We start from the raw sequence: 15,156 nt of genomic DNA, 5'->3' as shown, positions 1-15,156 counted from the left end.
ATGGCAATTGATGCGAGATCAATTGTTAATTTTAAATCTGAGATTGATAGGATTTTTGTTAACCAAAGTTATTAAGGGATATGGGACAAAGGCAGGTATATGGAGTTAGGTCACAGATCAGCCATGATCTCATTGAATGGCGGAGCAGGCTCGAGCGGCTAAATGGCCTCCTCCTGTTCCTATGTTCCCAAGTCTCCACTTTTGGGCCTAGAGAGCATGTGTGCCAGCAAACTATTCAAACAAATGCAGCATCACAGCCGGACATCCACACCCATGCGTTTTCAACAGGGATTGCAAGACAGCAACTGTGCAGGAAAAACAGCTGCTTTTCTGCCGTTTAACTCCGAGGCACTGAGCCAATTGGGGCAGCCCTATCCCTGATTGAGATCAGATCAGGGATCCAGTCTGGGACCTCCTTATCTATATGGCGTCGCTCTTCGCTGTCTTCTGCAGGTGAGCCACAGAGGAGCTTTCTTGTAGTTTTCAATGTTAACAGGCATTTACTGGTAAGTGAAGGGTTAAAGCCTGAGTCCTGTTTCTGTGCTGCCTTTATGTGGTTAGATCACACACACAAAGTCATAAGGAGGTAGCATGTTGACTATATAGTAACTGCCTAAAACAACCAGTAGTGTTACTGAGCATCAACATGACACTGTGCTGTGACACCGTTCAGCCGAGTACAGCTGTAACATCTGAATGTTGAGTCAATGTGAGTGTTATAAATCTCATCATCAAGAAACTATTTATGAAATAATGCTGGACGGCCAGCTGGTGGCGCCGTCCAAGGAGTACAGGAAACTTTGCGATATCCGGCACCGACGGGACCGGCATGATGCCAATCTATGAAAACTTCCGGACAGACCAGCGCTAATGTTGAAGGATATGGAGGTTTTCATCTCCGTATCTGACAACAAACACTGTTGCTTAGCAATAGCTTGTAAACAGTCGGCCCGTACCTTGGAAGCGTCTCTGTAGCTTAGCAACAGCTTCAGAGAGGCTTTCCAGAGACTGACTGTTTAAAAAAATGCTAGGAGAAGAAAAAAAAAACTAACAAAACGGCTGCTGATTTCTGCCGTTAGATCGAGGTTTCCGGCCATACAACCTCCGGATAAACCAAAGTTTCCTGTATAAATACCCGGGCGTGGGCCCCAGCTTGCCAGGGGCATTTTGTAAGACAAGGAACTGGTGAAGTATAACTAGACCTCCATGTTCTGGAACAAGTTGATTAAAGCCTTGCTTTATACTCAAACCAAGTGCGTAGTGAGTTTTATTACGTCAGTGAGTTTTTGACTTTCAAGATTCGAGATGAAGGCATGACGTCAGAACGTGTGTTCCTCTGGATGCTTTTCAAATGGTTCGCTCCTCTTTTCCAAGGTGCTTACAAATTACTAATCATGTTGCGTACTGTAAAACCAATGTACAACGCATAGGTTTTCTGTTTCTGCACTCATTGTCCTGCCATTTTTCGGGCCATTCACTTGAACGAGTGAAAAATCGCAGTGTTAAAAAGGAAAACCTCGGCCAATAAATTCATTATTTCACAAACTGTCCTGGTAACTATAGTGAGAGAAAGACTTAAATTTCTATAGCGCCTTTCACGACCACCGGACGTCCCAAAGCGCTTTACAGCCAATGAAGTACTTTTTGAAGTGTAGTCACTGTTGTAATGTAGGAAACGCGGCAGCCAATTTGCGCACAGCAAGCTCCCACAAATAGCAATGTGATAATGACCAGATTATCTGTTTTTGTTATGTTGATTGAGGGATAAATATTGGCCCCAGGACACCGGGGATAACTCCCCTGCTCTTCTTCGAAATAGTGCCATGGGATCTTTTATGTCCACCTGCGAGAGCAGACGGGGCCTCGGCTCAACTTCTCATCCAAACAATGGCACCTCTGACAGTGCGGCATTCCCTCAGCACTGCACTGGACTGTCGGTCTAGATGTTTGTGCTCAAGTCTCTGGAGCGAGTCTTGAACCCACAACCTTCTGCCTCAGAGGCGAGAGTGCTGCCCACGGAGCCACAGCTCAAGCTAAAAATATTCAGTATTCAAAATGGAGACTTTTTAACAAATATATCAGCATCAAATATTTTTAAATTTCTGATGCTGAACATCCAGCATGTACACAGCTACAGCACGTTTTGTCAACAGCAACTTTCTGCTACAGGTAATAAGGTAACCCCCCTCTGAATACCTATTAGGGTGTAAAAATGTTAAACACTGAAAGCATTTGGTACAGTGGGTTAGAACAGACTCCTTTAATCTCTGGGGCATAGGTTTGAATCCACCTTAGATTAATGGGGTGAAAGTCCCCTTGTTCTTTATGCTACCAGGGTCCTAATTAAATGACTTGGAGGCGTCTCCTGCCAGTTCCGAGAGGCCGGCAAGTGTCTGCTGCACAAAACTGGCCATAATTTGACACCAAGGGAAAAGATTTCCACGGTTCCATTGTAGCGTTGACGTGAGTTTAAAGAAATCATTTGTGGTTTTATACAAATAGTAAACAGGGGAAATCTACCCCCTGTCCACCGGCAATTTCATTCCGCAGGTTACAAGGATGGCTGAATAGTGTGGAAAATTAAATATTTCACACTGAAGTATTCGACTGAGGATGAGAACTAAAGGCATTTTATTTGGCAGGAAATAACTTTACTTTGTTAGTACAAGACACACTACAACAACAAGTTGTATTTATATAGCGCCTTTAACGTAATAAAACGTCCCGAGGCACTGCACAGGAGCGATTATCAAACAAAATTTGACACCGAGCCACATAAGGAGATATTAGGACAGATGACCAAAGGCTTGGTCAAAGAGGTCAGTTTTAAGGAATGTCTTAAAGGAGGCAGAGGTTTAGGGAGGGAGTTCCAGAGCTCAGGGCCTCGGCAGCTGAAGGCACGGCCGCCAATGGTGGAGCGATTAAAATCGGGGATGCTCAGGAGGCCAGAATTGGAAGCAGTACCTGGGAGTTGAGCTGACAGTCGCATACCGCTCGGGCTAATGTTAGCTGGACCCCTCAATTACATTGCAGTCTTATGATTCACTCGCATGTCCCTGTTATTCTATACGTTTTCACAATACTTGAAGCATAATCATAATGGCCAGCGAATCAGCAACAAGGGAGCACAAACTCAGAATTAGCGCTAGAAACATAAAGGGGGACATAAGATTTTTTTTACATGTAGCGTCACTTGTGTATGAAATGCTTCACCACAAGTGACTATTGAAGCTGAAGCAATCACAAGAAAAAGACTTGAAGAAGAAAAATATTAGAATATGGGAAAGAGCAGGAGAATGGGATGAGAGTAGATCAATCCAATGTCGGAGTCAGCAGAGGCCCAACGGGCTGAATGGCCTCCTTCTGCAACAACATTTCAATGGTTCTATAATAATTAAAATATGCTTTCCACGTCTTTACTAATGACTAGATTATCTTTAACGTTTTACCAATATCTAACACGGAGGAGAGGGGTGAATTTCCTCACAGCACTCATTTTGTTCATTTTCAGCAGCTCTCTTTGTTTTGAAGATGAAGCGGCTTTGGTCTGTTTCCTCTTCCTCGCCTATAGGGAGGTGTCATCGCGGGACCTACAGCTAAAATTGCCGGGAATCGTGCACTATTCAAACTCCTTGCCCAGAAATCATGCACTTGTCCAACCTCTTTACCCAGAGAGTGATTTAAAATGTGGAACTCGCTACCACATGGAGTAATCGAGGCAAATAGTATAGATGCATTTAAGGGGGGAGCCAGATCAATACATGAGGGAGAAAGGAATAGAAGGATATGCGGAGAGGGTGAGGCGAACATAAGAACATAAGAAATAGGAGCAGGAGTAGGCCATTCGGCCCCTTGAGCCTGCTCCGCCATTCAATGAGATCATGGCTGATCTTCTGACTCAACTCCATTCACCGGCCCTATCGCCATATCCCTTGATGCCCTTACTAGTCAGAAATCTATCGACTTCTGTTTTGAATATCCCCAATGACTGAGCCTCCACAGCCCTCTGGGGTAGAGAATTCCAAAGATTCACCACCCTCTGTGTGAAGAAATTTCTTCTCACCTCAGTCCTGAATGGCCTACCCTTTATCCTGAGGCTGTGGCCCCTGGTTCTAGACTCCCCAGCCAAGGGAAACATTCTCCCAGCATCCAGCCTATCAAGCCCTCTAATAGTTTTGTATGTTTCAATGAGATCCCATTCTTCTGAATTCAAGAGAATACAGGCCTAGTTTACTCAATCACTTCTCATAAGATAGTCCCGCCATCCCAGGAATCAATTTCGTGAACCTTCATTGCGCTCCCTCTATGGCAAGTATATCCTTCCTTGGGAAAGGAGACCAAAATTGTACACAGTACTCCAGGTGTGGTCTCACCAAGAGGGGGTGGGAGGAGGCTCGTGTGGAGCATAAACACAGGCATAGACCAGTTGGGCCGAATGGCCTGGTCCTGTGCTGTAACTTCTATGTAACTGCTCAACATAGCGCCTCTAACTCTGCCACAGATGGAGCTTTCACTGAACCTACGACAGTGGAGCAGGGGAAGCTCGGAGGAGATTCGCCCCCATAGAATAATGAGGTAATCCTCCCATTGCCAGTACCTTCTAATCAATTAACCATCAGCACTCGCGACAGAGCCACTAGCACACAAGGTCACCTAGAGAAAATTTATTGTCTCTTAACAGAATTTCTCAAAGTCTTTCTAAACTCCTAACTACCACCTGAAACCAACGTGTGTCCTTATTATAGTCGTCTCTGGTTGCCCCCTGCTGTCTTGTTATTTAATGCATGAAAGAAAAAGATTCTGGATAGAGAGATTTTCTAAATGCGTTGAACAGCTAGAAATCCGATTTTCTGCCCTTTTGCCAGGCTCCATTATATCAAGTACGATTGAGGAAATTTACTCAATTAAATAGTATTGCTAAAATGCACAGTACCTTTCAAATAACTCCTCCACCTTGCCTGTTCACATATCTGACTTTGGTGTAAAAATGCAGAAGCGGTTTTTAACGGGTTGTGGTCCTTTGTGACAATCTGTAAATCCTCCATCTCCCATTCCCCTTTCTCATTTGCAGTGACAGGACCACCCAGCAAGATACACACACTTTCAGGCAATTCGGTCCAATTCGCTCCATTTTTCTTGATTAGTGTAGCTGTGCAGAGCTGGGAATTCACTCGCAGAATGCTTAGTGTCTATGATTATGGAGTAATTACCCAACCTCAGTCAAGTATCACACTGTCACTAGATGTTAAAGGCAAGCAGCATTTAACTTAAATCCCAAGAAAGATAGGCATTTAAAAAAAAATTGTTTCTCTCTAATGTCTCCTACTATTCTGTACCCCACCCACCATCTCCACTGATGCACTTTCTTCTTTAACCAAGTGGGTGCGATAATAAGGGCTGCAGTAGACCCAGACTAAGTATTCAATATTGGATGTTCACCGTGATCAGCCCACAGGAAGTGTGTTCCAGGGAGAGGACGGAACTTTACAGCTCCTGCTGATTTTTCGATTGCGATGGGGAACTTTCCAATGCTCCATTTAGCATTTTGACCAAGAACAAATTTAATTTGGCCAATATGCTGGTTTGAACGGAAGTCAACACAGTGCCTCAAATATTGGATCTCGTGCTGGAATCTAGTGCTCCACTGCTAGGCTACTGTTTAATAATCAAAAGGTGGTACTCATGCCATTGATCAAAAGGCAATTATCAATGAGGAAGGCCATTTGACCCATCTTAATTCATCCATCGAGAAGCATCTTAAAGTTCCCTATTACAGCATCCAATTGCTTCGTAAATGATTCTTGGGTTTTCGCCTCCACTGCTCTATCTGGAAGTTTATTCCACATGTTGGTCATTCTCTCCGTACTTTTAGTAGTTTTTAGGGAACATAGGGACAGGAGTATGCCATTCAGCCCCTCAAAGAAAGCAATGCCTGAACATGTGAAGGATGATGTCAGTGCTAAATGACCATTTTACTCATCTGAACCTGTTTTCTCTAGTTGTACGCCCACAATCTAATTTAAGATAATATTCTGGCTTTACTCCTTCCATTCCCTTAACAATCTCACATATCTCTACAAGATCACCACCCTGTTGCCTCTTTGCTAGACTAAAGACCCAGGTTTCTCCAGTCTTCCCTTATAACTCAAACCCCTTACATTACGGATCAGCCTCATGGCTCTTCTCTGCACTCTCTCCAGCACTTGAGTGTCTCTTTTGATTCTTAGTGACCATAACTTATTGAAGGTACGGTCAGTATTGAAGGTGGGGTCAGTATTGAAGGATGGGTCAGTATTGAAGGTGAGGTCAGTAGTGACGGTGGGGTCAGTAGTGAAGGTGGAGTCAGTAGTGAAGGTGGGGTCAGTAGTGAAGGTGGGATCAGTAGTGAAGGTGGGGTCAGTAGTGAAGGTGGGGTCAGTATTGAAGGTGGGGTCAGTAGTGAAGGTGGGGTCAGTATTGAAGGCGGGGTCAGTAGTGAAGGTGGGGTCAGTATTGAAGGATGGGTCAGTATTGAAGGTGGAGTCAGTAGTGAAGGTGGAGTCAGTAGTGAAGGTGGGGTCAGTATTGAAGGTGGGGTCAGTAGTGAAGGCGGGGTCAGTAGTGAAGGTGGGGTCAGTAGTGAAGGTGGGGTCAGTATTGAAGGATGGGTCAGTATTGAAGGTGAGGTCAGTAGTGACGGTGGGGTCAGTATTGAAGGTGGGGTCAGTAGTGAAGGTGGGGTCAGTAGTGAAGGTGGGGTCAGTAGTGAAGGTGGGGTCAGTAGTGAAGGTGGAGTCAGTAGTGAAGGTGGGGTCAGTAGTGAAGGTGGGGTCAGTAGTGAAGGTGGGGTCAGTAGTGAAGGTGGGGTCAGTATTGAAGGTGGGGTCAGTAGTGAAGGTGGGGTCAGTAGTGAAGGTGGAGTCAGTAGTGAAGGTGGGGTCAGTAGTGAAGGTGGGGTCAGTAGTGAAGGTGGGGTCAGTATTGAAGGTGGGGTCAGTATTGAAGGTGGGGTCAGTAGTGAAGGTGGAGTCAGTAGTGAAGGTGGGGTCAGTATTGAAGGTGGGGTCAGTAGTGAAGGTGGGGTCAGTAGTGAAGGTGGGGTCAGTAGTGAAGGTGGGGTCAGTAGTGAAGGTGGGGTCAGTAGTGAAGGTGGAGTCAGTAGTGAAGGTGGGGTCAGTATTGAAGGTGGGGTCAGTAGTGAAGGTGGGGTCAGTATTGAAGGTGGAGTCAGTAGTGAAGGTGGGGTCAGTATTGAAGGTGGGGTCAGTAGTGAAGGCGGGGTCAGTATTGAAGGCGGGGTCAGTATTGAAGGTGGGGTCAGTAGTGAAGGTGGGGTCAGTATTGAAGGATGGGTCAGTATTGAAGGTGAGGTCAGTAGTGACGGTGGGGTCAGTATTGAAGGTGGGGTCAGTAGTGAAGGTGGGGTCAGTAGTGAAGGTGGGGTCAGTAGTGAAGGTGGGGTCAGTAGTGAAGGTGGAGTCAGTAGTGAAGGTGGGGTCAGTATTGAAGGTGGGGTCAGTAGTGAAGGTGGAGTCAGTAGTGAAGGTGGGGTCAGTATTGAAGGTGGGGTCAGTAGTGAAGGTGGGGTCAGTATTGAAGGTGGAGTCAGTAGTGAAGGTGGGGTCAGTATTGAAGGTGGAGTCAGTAGTGAAGGTGGGGTCAGTATTGAAGGTGGGGTCAGTAGTGAAGGTGGGGTCAGTAGTGAAGGTGGGGTCAGTATTGAAGGTGGGGTCAGTATTGAAGGCGGGGTCAGTAGTGAAGGTGGGGTCAGTAGTGAAGGTGGGGTCAGTAGCGAAGGTGGGGTCAGTAGCGAAGGTGGGGTCAGTAGCGAAGGTGGAGTCAGTAGTGAAGGTGGGGTCAGTATTGAAGGTGGGGTCAGTAGTGAAGGTGGGGTCAGTATTGAAGGTGGAGTCAGTAGTGAAGGTGGGGTCAGTATTGAAGGTGGAGTCAGTAGTGAAGGCGGGGTCAGTAGTGAAGGCGGGGTCAGTATTGAAGGCGGGGTCAGTAGTGAAGGCGGGGTCAGTAGTGAAGGTGGGGTCAGTATTGAAGGATGGGTCAGTATTGAAGGTGAGGTCAGTAGTGACGGTGGGGTCAGTAGTGAAGGTGGGGTCAGTATTGAAGGTGGGGTCAGTAGTGAAGGTGGGGTCAGTAGTGAAGGTGGGGTCAGTATTGAAGGTGCGGTCAGTAGTGAAGGTGGGGTCAGTATTGAAGGTGGGGTCAGTAGTGAAGGTGGGGTCAGTAGTGAAGGTGGGGTCAGTAGTGAAGGTGGGGTCAGTATTGAAGGTGGGGTCAGTAGTGAAGGTGGGGTCAGTAGTGAAGGTGGGGTCAGTAGTGAAGGTGGGGTCAGTATTGAAGGTGCGGTCAGTAGTGAAGGTGGAGTCAGTAGTGAAGGTGGGGTCAGTAGTGAAGGTGGGGTCAGTAGTGAAGGTGGGGTCAGTAGTGAAGGTGCGGTCAGTAGTGAAGGTGGGGTCAGTAGTGAAGGTGGGGTCAGTAGTGAAGGTGGGGTCAGTATTGAAGGTGGGGTCAGTATTGAAGGTGGAGTCAGTAGTGAAGGTGGGGTCAGTATTGAAGGTGGGGTCAGTATTGAAGGTGGAGTCAGTAGTGAAGGTGGGGTCAGTAGTGAAGGTGGAGTCAGTAGTGAAGGTGGGGTCAGTAGTGAAGGTGGGGTCAGTATTGAAGGTGGGGTCAGTAGTGAAGGTGGGATCAGGAGTGAAGGTGGGGTCAGTATTGAAGGTGGGGTCAGTAGTGAAGGTGGGGTCAGTATTGAAGGTGGGGTCAGTATTGAAGGTGGGGTCAGTAGTGAAGGTGGGGTCAGTAGTGAAGGTGGACTCAGTAGTGAAGGTGGGGTCAGTATTGAAGGTGGGGTCAGTATTGAAGGTGGGGTCAGTAGTGAAGGTGGGGTCAGTAGTGAAGGTGGGGTCAGTATTGAAGGTGGGATCAGTATTGAAGGTGGGGCCAGTAGTGAAGGTGGGGTCAGTAGTGAAGGTGGGGTCAGTATTGAAGGTGGGATCAGTAGTGAAGGTGGGGTCAGTAGTGAAGGTGGGGTCAGTAGTGAAGGTGGGGTCAGTATTGAAGGATGGGTCAGTATTGAAGGTGGGATCAGTAGTGAAGGTGGGGTCAGTATTGAAGGTGGGGCCAGTAGTGAAGGTGGGGTCAGTATTGAAGGTGGGGTCAGTAGTGAAGGTGGGGTCAGTATTGAAGGTGGGGTCAGTAGTGAAGGTGGGGTCAGTATTGAAGGTGGGGTCAGTAGTGAAGGTGGGGTCAGTAGTGAAGGTGGGGTCAGTATTGAAGGTGGGGTCAGTATTGAAGGTGGGGTCAGTAGTGAAGGTGGGGTCAGTATTGAAGGTGGGGTCAGTATTGAAGGTGGGGTCAGTAGTGAAGGTGGGGTCAGTATTGAAGGTGGGGTCAGTAGTGAAGGTGGGGTCAGTAGTGAAGGTGGGGTCAGTATTGAAGGTGGGGTCAGTAGTGAAGGTGGGGTCAGTAGTGAAGGTGGGGTCAGTAGTGAAGGTGGGGTCAGTATTGAAGGTGGGGTCAGTAGTGAAGGTGCGGTCAGTAGTGAAGGTGGGGTCAGTAGTGAAGGTGGGGTCAGTAGTGAAGGTGGGGTCAGTATTGAAGGTGGGGTCAGTAGTGAAGGTGCGGTCAGTAGTGAAGGTGGGGTCAGTAGTGAAGGTGGGGTCAGTAGTGAAGGTGGGGTCAGTAGTGAAGGTGGGGTCAGTATTGAAGGTGGGGTCAGTAGTGAAGGTGGGGTCAGTAGTGAAGGTGGGGTCAGTAGTGAAGGTGGGGTCAGTATTGAAGGTGGGGTCAGTAGTGAAGGTGGGGTCAGTAGTGAAGGTGGGGTCAGTAGTGAAGGTGGAGTCAGTAGTGAAGGTGGGGTCAGTATTGAAGGTGGGGTCAGTAGTGAAGATGGAGTCAGTAGTGAAGGTGGGGTCAGTAGTGAAGGTGGGGTCAGTATTGAAGGTGGGGTCAGTATTGAAGGTGGGGTCAGTAGTGAAGGTGGGGTCAGTAGTGAAGGTGGGGTCAGTAGTGAAGGTGGGGTCAGTAGTGAAGGTGGAGTCAGTAGTGAAGGTGGGGTCAGTATTGAAGGTGGGGTCAGTATTGAAGGTGGGGTCAGTATTGAAGGTGCGGTCAGTAGTGAAGGTGGGGTCAGTATTGAAGGTGGGGTCAGTAGTGAAGGTGGGGTCAGTATTGAAGGTGGGGTCAGTATTGAAGGTGGGGTCAGTAGTGAAGGTGGGGTCAGTAGTGAAGGTGGGGCCAGTATTGAAGGTGGGGTCAGTAGTGAAGGTGGGGTCAGTAGTGAAGGTGGGGTCAGTAGTGAAGGTGGGGTCAGTATTGAAGGTGGGGTCAGTATTGAAGGTGGGGTCAGTAGTGAAGGTGGGGTCAGTAGTGAAGGTGGGGTCAGTATTGAAGGTGGGGTCAGTAGTGAAGGTGGGGTCAGTAGTGAAGGTGGGGTCAGTAGTGAAGGTGGGGTCAGTAGTGAAGGTGGGGTCAGTATTGAAGGTGGGGTCAGTATTGAAGGTGGGGTCAGTATTGAAGGTGGGGTCAGTAGTGAAGGTGGGGTCAGTAGTGAAGGTGGGGTCAGTAGTGAAGGTGGGGCCAGTATTGAAGGTGGGGTCAGTATTGAAGGTGGGGTCAGTATTGAAGGTGAGGTCAGTAGTGAAGGTGGGGTCAGTAGTGAAGGTGGGGTCAGTAGTGAAGGTGGGGTCAGTAGTGAAGGTGGGGTCAGTAGTGAAGGTGGGGTCAGTAGTGAAGGTGGGGTCAGTAGTGAAGGTGGGGTCAGTATTGAAGGTGGGGTCAGTAGTGAAGGTGGGGTCAGTAGTGAAGGTGGGGTCAGTAGTGAAGGTGGAGTCAGTAGTGAAGGTGGGGTCAGTATTGAAGGTGCGGTCAGTAGTGAAGGTGGGGTCAGTATTGAAGGTGGGGTCAGTAGTGAAGGTGGGGTCAGTAGTGAAGGTGGGGTCAGTAGTGAAGGTGGGGTCAGTAGTGAAGGTGGGGTCAGTAGTGAAGGTGGGGTCAGTATTGAAGGTGGGGTCAGTAGTGAAGGTGGGGTCAGTAGTGAAGGTGGGGTCAGTAGTGAAGGTGGAGTCAGTAGTGAAGGTGGGGTCAGTATTGAAGGTGGGGTCAGTATTGAAGGTGGGGTCAGTCGTGAAGGTGGGGTCAGTAGTGAAGGTGGGGTCAGTAGTGAAGGTGGGGTCAGTAGTGAAGGTGCGGTCAGTAGTGAAGGTGGGGTCAGTAGTGAAGGTGGGGTCAGTATTGAAGGTGGGGTCAGTAGTGAAGGTGGGGTCAGTAGTGAAGGTGGGGTCAGTATTGAAGTTGGGGTCAGTATTGAAGGTGGGGTCAGTATTGAAGGTGGGGTCAGTAGTGAAGGTGGGGTCAGTAGTGAAGGTGGGGTCAGTAGTGAAGGTGCGGTCAGTAGTGAAGGTGGGGTCAGTAGTGAAGGTGGGGTCAGTAGTGAAGGTGGGGTCAGTAGTGAAGGTGGGGTCAGTAGTGAAGGTGGGGTCAGTATTGAAGGTGGGGTCAGTAGTGAAGGTGGGGTCAGTAGTGAAGGTGGGGTCAGTAGTGAAGGTGGGGTCAGTATTGAAGGTGGGGTCAGTAGTGAAGGTGGGGTCAGTAGTGAAGGTGGGGTCAGTAGTGAAGGTGGGGTCAGTAGTGAAGGTGAGGTCAGTAGTGAAGGTGGGGTCAGTAGTGAAGGTGGGGCCAGTAGTGAAGGTGGAGTCAGTCGTGAAGGTGGAGTCAGTAGTGAAGGATGGGTCAGTATTGAAGGTGGGGTCAGTATTGAAGGTGGGGTCAGTATTGAAGGTGGGGTCAGTAGTGAAGGTGGGGCCAGTAGTGAAGGTGGGGTCAGTATTGAAGGTGGGGTCAGTAGTGAAGGTGGGGTCAGTATTGAAGGTGGGGTCAGTATTGAAGGTGGGGTCAGTATTGAAGGTGGGGTCAGTATTGAAGGTGGGGTCAGTATTGAAGGTGGGGTCAGTATTGAAGGTGGGGTCAGTAGTGAAGGTGGGGTCAGTATTGAAGGTGGGGTCAGTCTTGAAGGTGGGGTCAGTATTGAAGGTGGGGTCAGTATTGAAGGTGGGGTCAGTATTGAAGGTGGGGTCAGTAGTGAAGGTGGGGTCAGTAGTGAAGGTGGGGTCAGTAGTGAAGGTGCGGTCAGTAGTGAAGGTGGGGTCAGTAGTGAAGGTGGGGTCAGTAGTGAAGGTGGGGTCAGTAGTGAAGGTGGGGTCAGTATTGAAGGTGGGGTCAGTATTGAAGGTGGGGTCAGTATTGAAGGTGGGGTCAGTAGTGAAGGTGGGGTCAGTATTGAAGGTGGGGTCAGTATTGAAGGTGGGGTCAGTAGTGAAGGTGGGGTCAGTATTGAAGGTGGGGTCAGTCGTGAAGGTGGGGTCTGTATTGAAGGTGGGGTCAGTATTGAAGGTGGGGTCAGTAGTGAAGGTGGGGTCAGTAGTGAAGGTGGGGTCAGTATTGAAGGTGGGGTCAGTAGTGAAGGTGGGGTCAGTAGTGAAGGTGGGGTCAGTAGTGAAGGTGGGGTCAGTAGTGAAGGTGGAGTCAGTAGTGAAGGTGGGGTCAGTAGTGAAGGTGGGGTCAGTATTGAAGGTGGAGTCAGTAGTGAAGGTGGGGTCAGTAGTGAAGGTGGGGTCAGTATTGAAGGTGGAGTCAGTCGTGAAGGTGGGGTCAGTAGTGAAGGTGGGGTCAGTAGTGAAGGTGGGGTCAGTAGCGAAGGTGGGGTCAGTAGTGAAGGTGGAGTCAGTAGTGAAGGTGGGGTCAGTAGTGAAGGTGGGGTCAGTAGTGAAGGTGGGGTCAGTATTGAAGGTGGGGTCAGTAGTGAAGGTGGGGTCAGTATTGAAGGTGGGGTCAGTATTGAAGGTGGGGTCAGTAGTGAAGGTGGGGTCAGTAGTGAAGGTGGGGTCAGTAGTGAAGGTGGGGTCAGTATTGAAGGTGGGGTCAGTAGTGAAGGTGGGGTCAGTAGTGAAGGTGGGGTCAGTAGTGAAGGTGGGGTCAGTAGTGAAGGTGGGGTCAGTAGTGAAGGTGGGGTCAGTAGCGAAGGTGGGGTCAGTAGTGAAGGTGGAGTCAGTAGTGAAGGTGGGGTCAGTAGTGAAGGTGGGGTCAGTAGTGAAGGTGGGGTCAGTAGTGAAGGTGGGGTCAGTATTGAAGGTGGGGTCAGTAGTGAAGGTGGGGTCAGTATTGAAGGTGGGGTCAGTATTGAAGGTGGGGTCAGTATTGAAGGTGGGGTCAGTAGTGAAGGTGGGGTCAGTAGTGAAGGTGGGGTCAGTATTGAAGGTGGGGTCAGTAGTGAAGGTGGGGTCAGTAGTGAAGGTGGGGTCAGTAGTGAAGGTGGGGTCAGTAGTGAAGGTGGGGTCAGTATTGAAGGTGGGGTCAGTATTGAAGGTGGGGTCAGTATTGAAGGTGGGGTCAGTAGTGAAGGTGGGGTCAGTAGTGAAGGTGGGGTCAGTAGTGAAGGTGGGGCCAGTATTGAAGGTGGGGTCAGTATTGAAGGTGGGGTCAGTATTGAAGGTGAGGTCAGTAGTGAAGGTGGGGTCAGTAGTGAAGGTGGGGTCAGTAGTGAAGGTGGGGTCAGTAGTGAAGGTGGGGTCAGTAGTGAAGGTGGGGTCAGTAGTGAAGGTGGGGTCAGTAGTGAAGGTGGGGTCAGTATTGAAGGTGGGGTCAGTAGTGAAGGTGGGGTCAGTAGTGAAGGTGGGGTCAGTAGTGAAGGTGGAGTCAGTAGTGAAGGTGGGGTCAGTATTGAAGGTGCGGTCAGTAGTGAAGGTGGGGTCAGTATTGAAGGTGGGGTCAGTAGTGAAGGTGGGGTCAGTAGTGAAGGTGGAGTCAGTAGTGAAGGTGGGGTCAGTAGTGAAGGTGGGGTCAGTAGTGAAGGTGGGGTCAGTAGTGAAGGTGGGGTCAGTATTGAAGGTGGGGTCAGTAGTGAAGGTGGGGTCAGTAGTGAAGGTGGGGTCAGTAGTGAAGGTGGAGTCAGTAGTGAAGGTGGGGTCAGTATTGAAGGTGGGGTCAGTAGTGAAGGTGGGGTCAGTAGTGAAGGTGGGGTCAGTAGTGAAGGTGGGGTCAGTAGTGAAGGTGCGGTCAGTAGTGAAGGTGGGGTCAGTAGTGAAGGTGGGGTCAGTACTGAAGGTGGGGTCAGTAGTGAAGGTGGGGTCAGTAGTGAAGGTGGGGTCAGTATTGAAGTTGGGGTCAGTATTGAAGGTGGGGTCAGTATTGAAGGTGGGGTCAGTAGTGAAGGTGGGGTCAGTAGTGAAGGTGGGGTCAGTAGTGAAGGTGCGGTCAGTAGTGAAGGTGGGGTCAGTAGTGAAGGTGGGGTCAGTAGTGAAGGTGGGGTCAGTAGTGAAGGTGGGGTCAGTAGTGAAGGTGGGGTCAGTAGTGAAGGTGGGGTCAGTATTGAAGGTGGGGTCAGTAGTGAAGGTGGGGTCAGTAGTGAAGGTGGGGTCAGTAGTGAAGGTGGGGTCAGTATTGAAGGTGGGGTCAGTAGTGAAGGTGGGGTCAGTAGTGAAGGTGGGGTCAGTAGTGAAGGTGGGGTCAGTAGTGAAGGTGAGGTCAGTAGTGAAGGTGGGGTCAGTAGTGAAGGTGGGGCCAGTAGTGAAGGTGGAGTCAGTCGTGAAGGTGGAGTCAGTAGTGAAGGATGGGTCAGTATTGAAGGTGGGGTCAGTATTGAAGGTGGGGTCAGTATTGAAGGTGGGGTCAGTAGTGAAGGTGGGGCCAGTAGTGAAGGTGGGGTCAGTATTGAAGGTGGGGTCAGTAGTGAAGGTGGGGTCAGTATTGAAGGTGGGGTCAGTATTGAAGGTGGGGTCAGTATTGAAGGTGGGGTCAGTATTGAAGGTGGGGTCAGTATTGAAGGTGGGGTCAGTATTGAAGGTGGGGTCAGTATTGAAGGTGGGGTCAGTAGTGAAGGTGGGGTCAGTATTGAAGGTGGGGTCAGTATTGAAGGTGGGGTCAGTATTGAAGGTGGGGTCAGTATTGAAGGTGGGGTCAGTATTGAAGGTGGGGTCAGTAGTGAAGGTGGGGTCAGTATTGAAGGTGGGGTCAGTCTTGAAGGTGGGGTCAGTATTGAAGGTGGGGTCAGTATTGAAGGTGGGGTCAGTATTGAAGGTGGGGTCAGTAGTGAAGGTGGGGTCAGTAGTGAAGGTGGGGTCAGTAGTGAAGGTGCGGTCAGTAGTGAAGGTGGGGTCAGTAGTGAAG

The 15,156-nt window shown here is 49.5% G+C and overlaps 1 protein-coding gene across 6 annotated transcripts in view; it reads right to left on the bottom strand.

The window, feature by feature from the left end:
• LOC147103421 (tyrosine-protein kinase Fyn-like) overlaps positions 1-15,156 on the bottom strand; it is a 363,535-nt gene that overhangs the window by 99,120 nt on the left and 249,259 nt on the right. The gene's annotated exons all lie outside the window — the stretch shown is intronic.

This window comes from Somniosus microcephalus, chromosome 20 (genome assembly GCF_052327205.1).
Source record: "Somniosus microcephalus isolate GS21.2 chromosome 20, FLI_Smic_1.0, whole genome shotgun sequence".
Taxonomy (NCBI): domain Eukaryota; kingdom Metazoa; phylum Chordata; class Chondrichthyes; order Squaliformes; family Somniosidae; genus Somniosus; species Somniosus microcephalus.
Note: the sequence above shows the minus strand (reverse complement) of the source record. Positions and strands in the feature narration are given on the sequence as shown.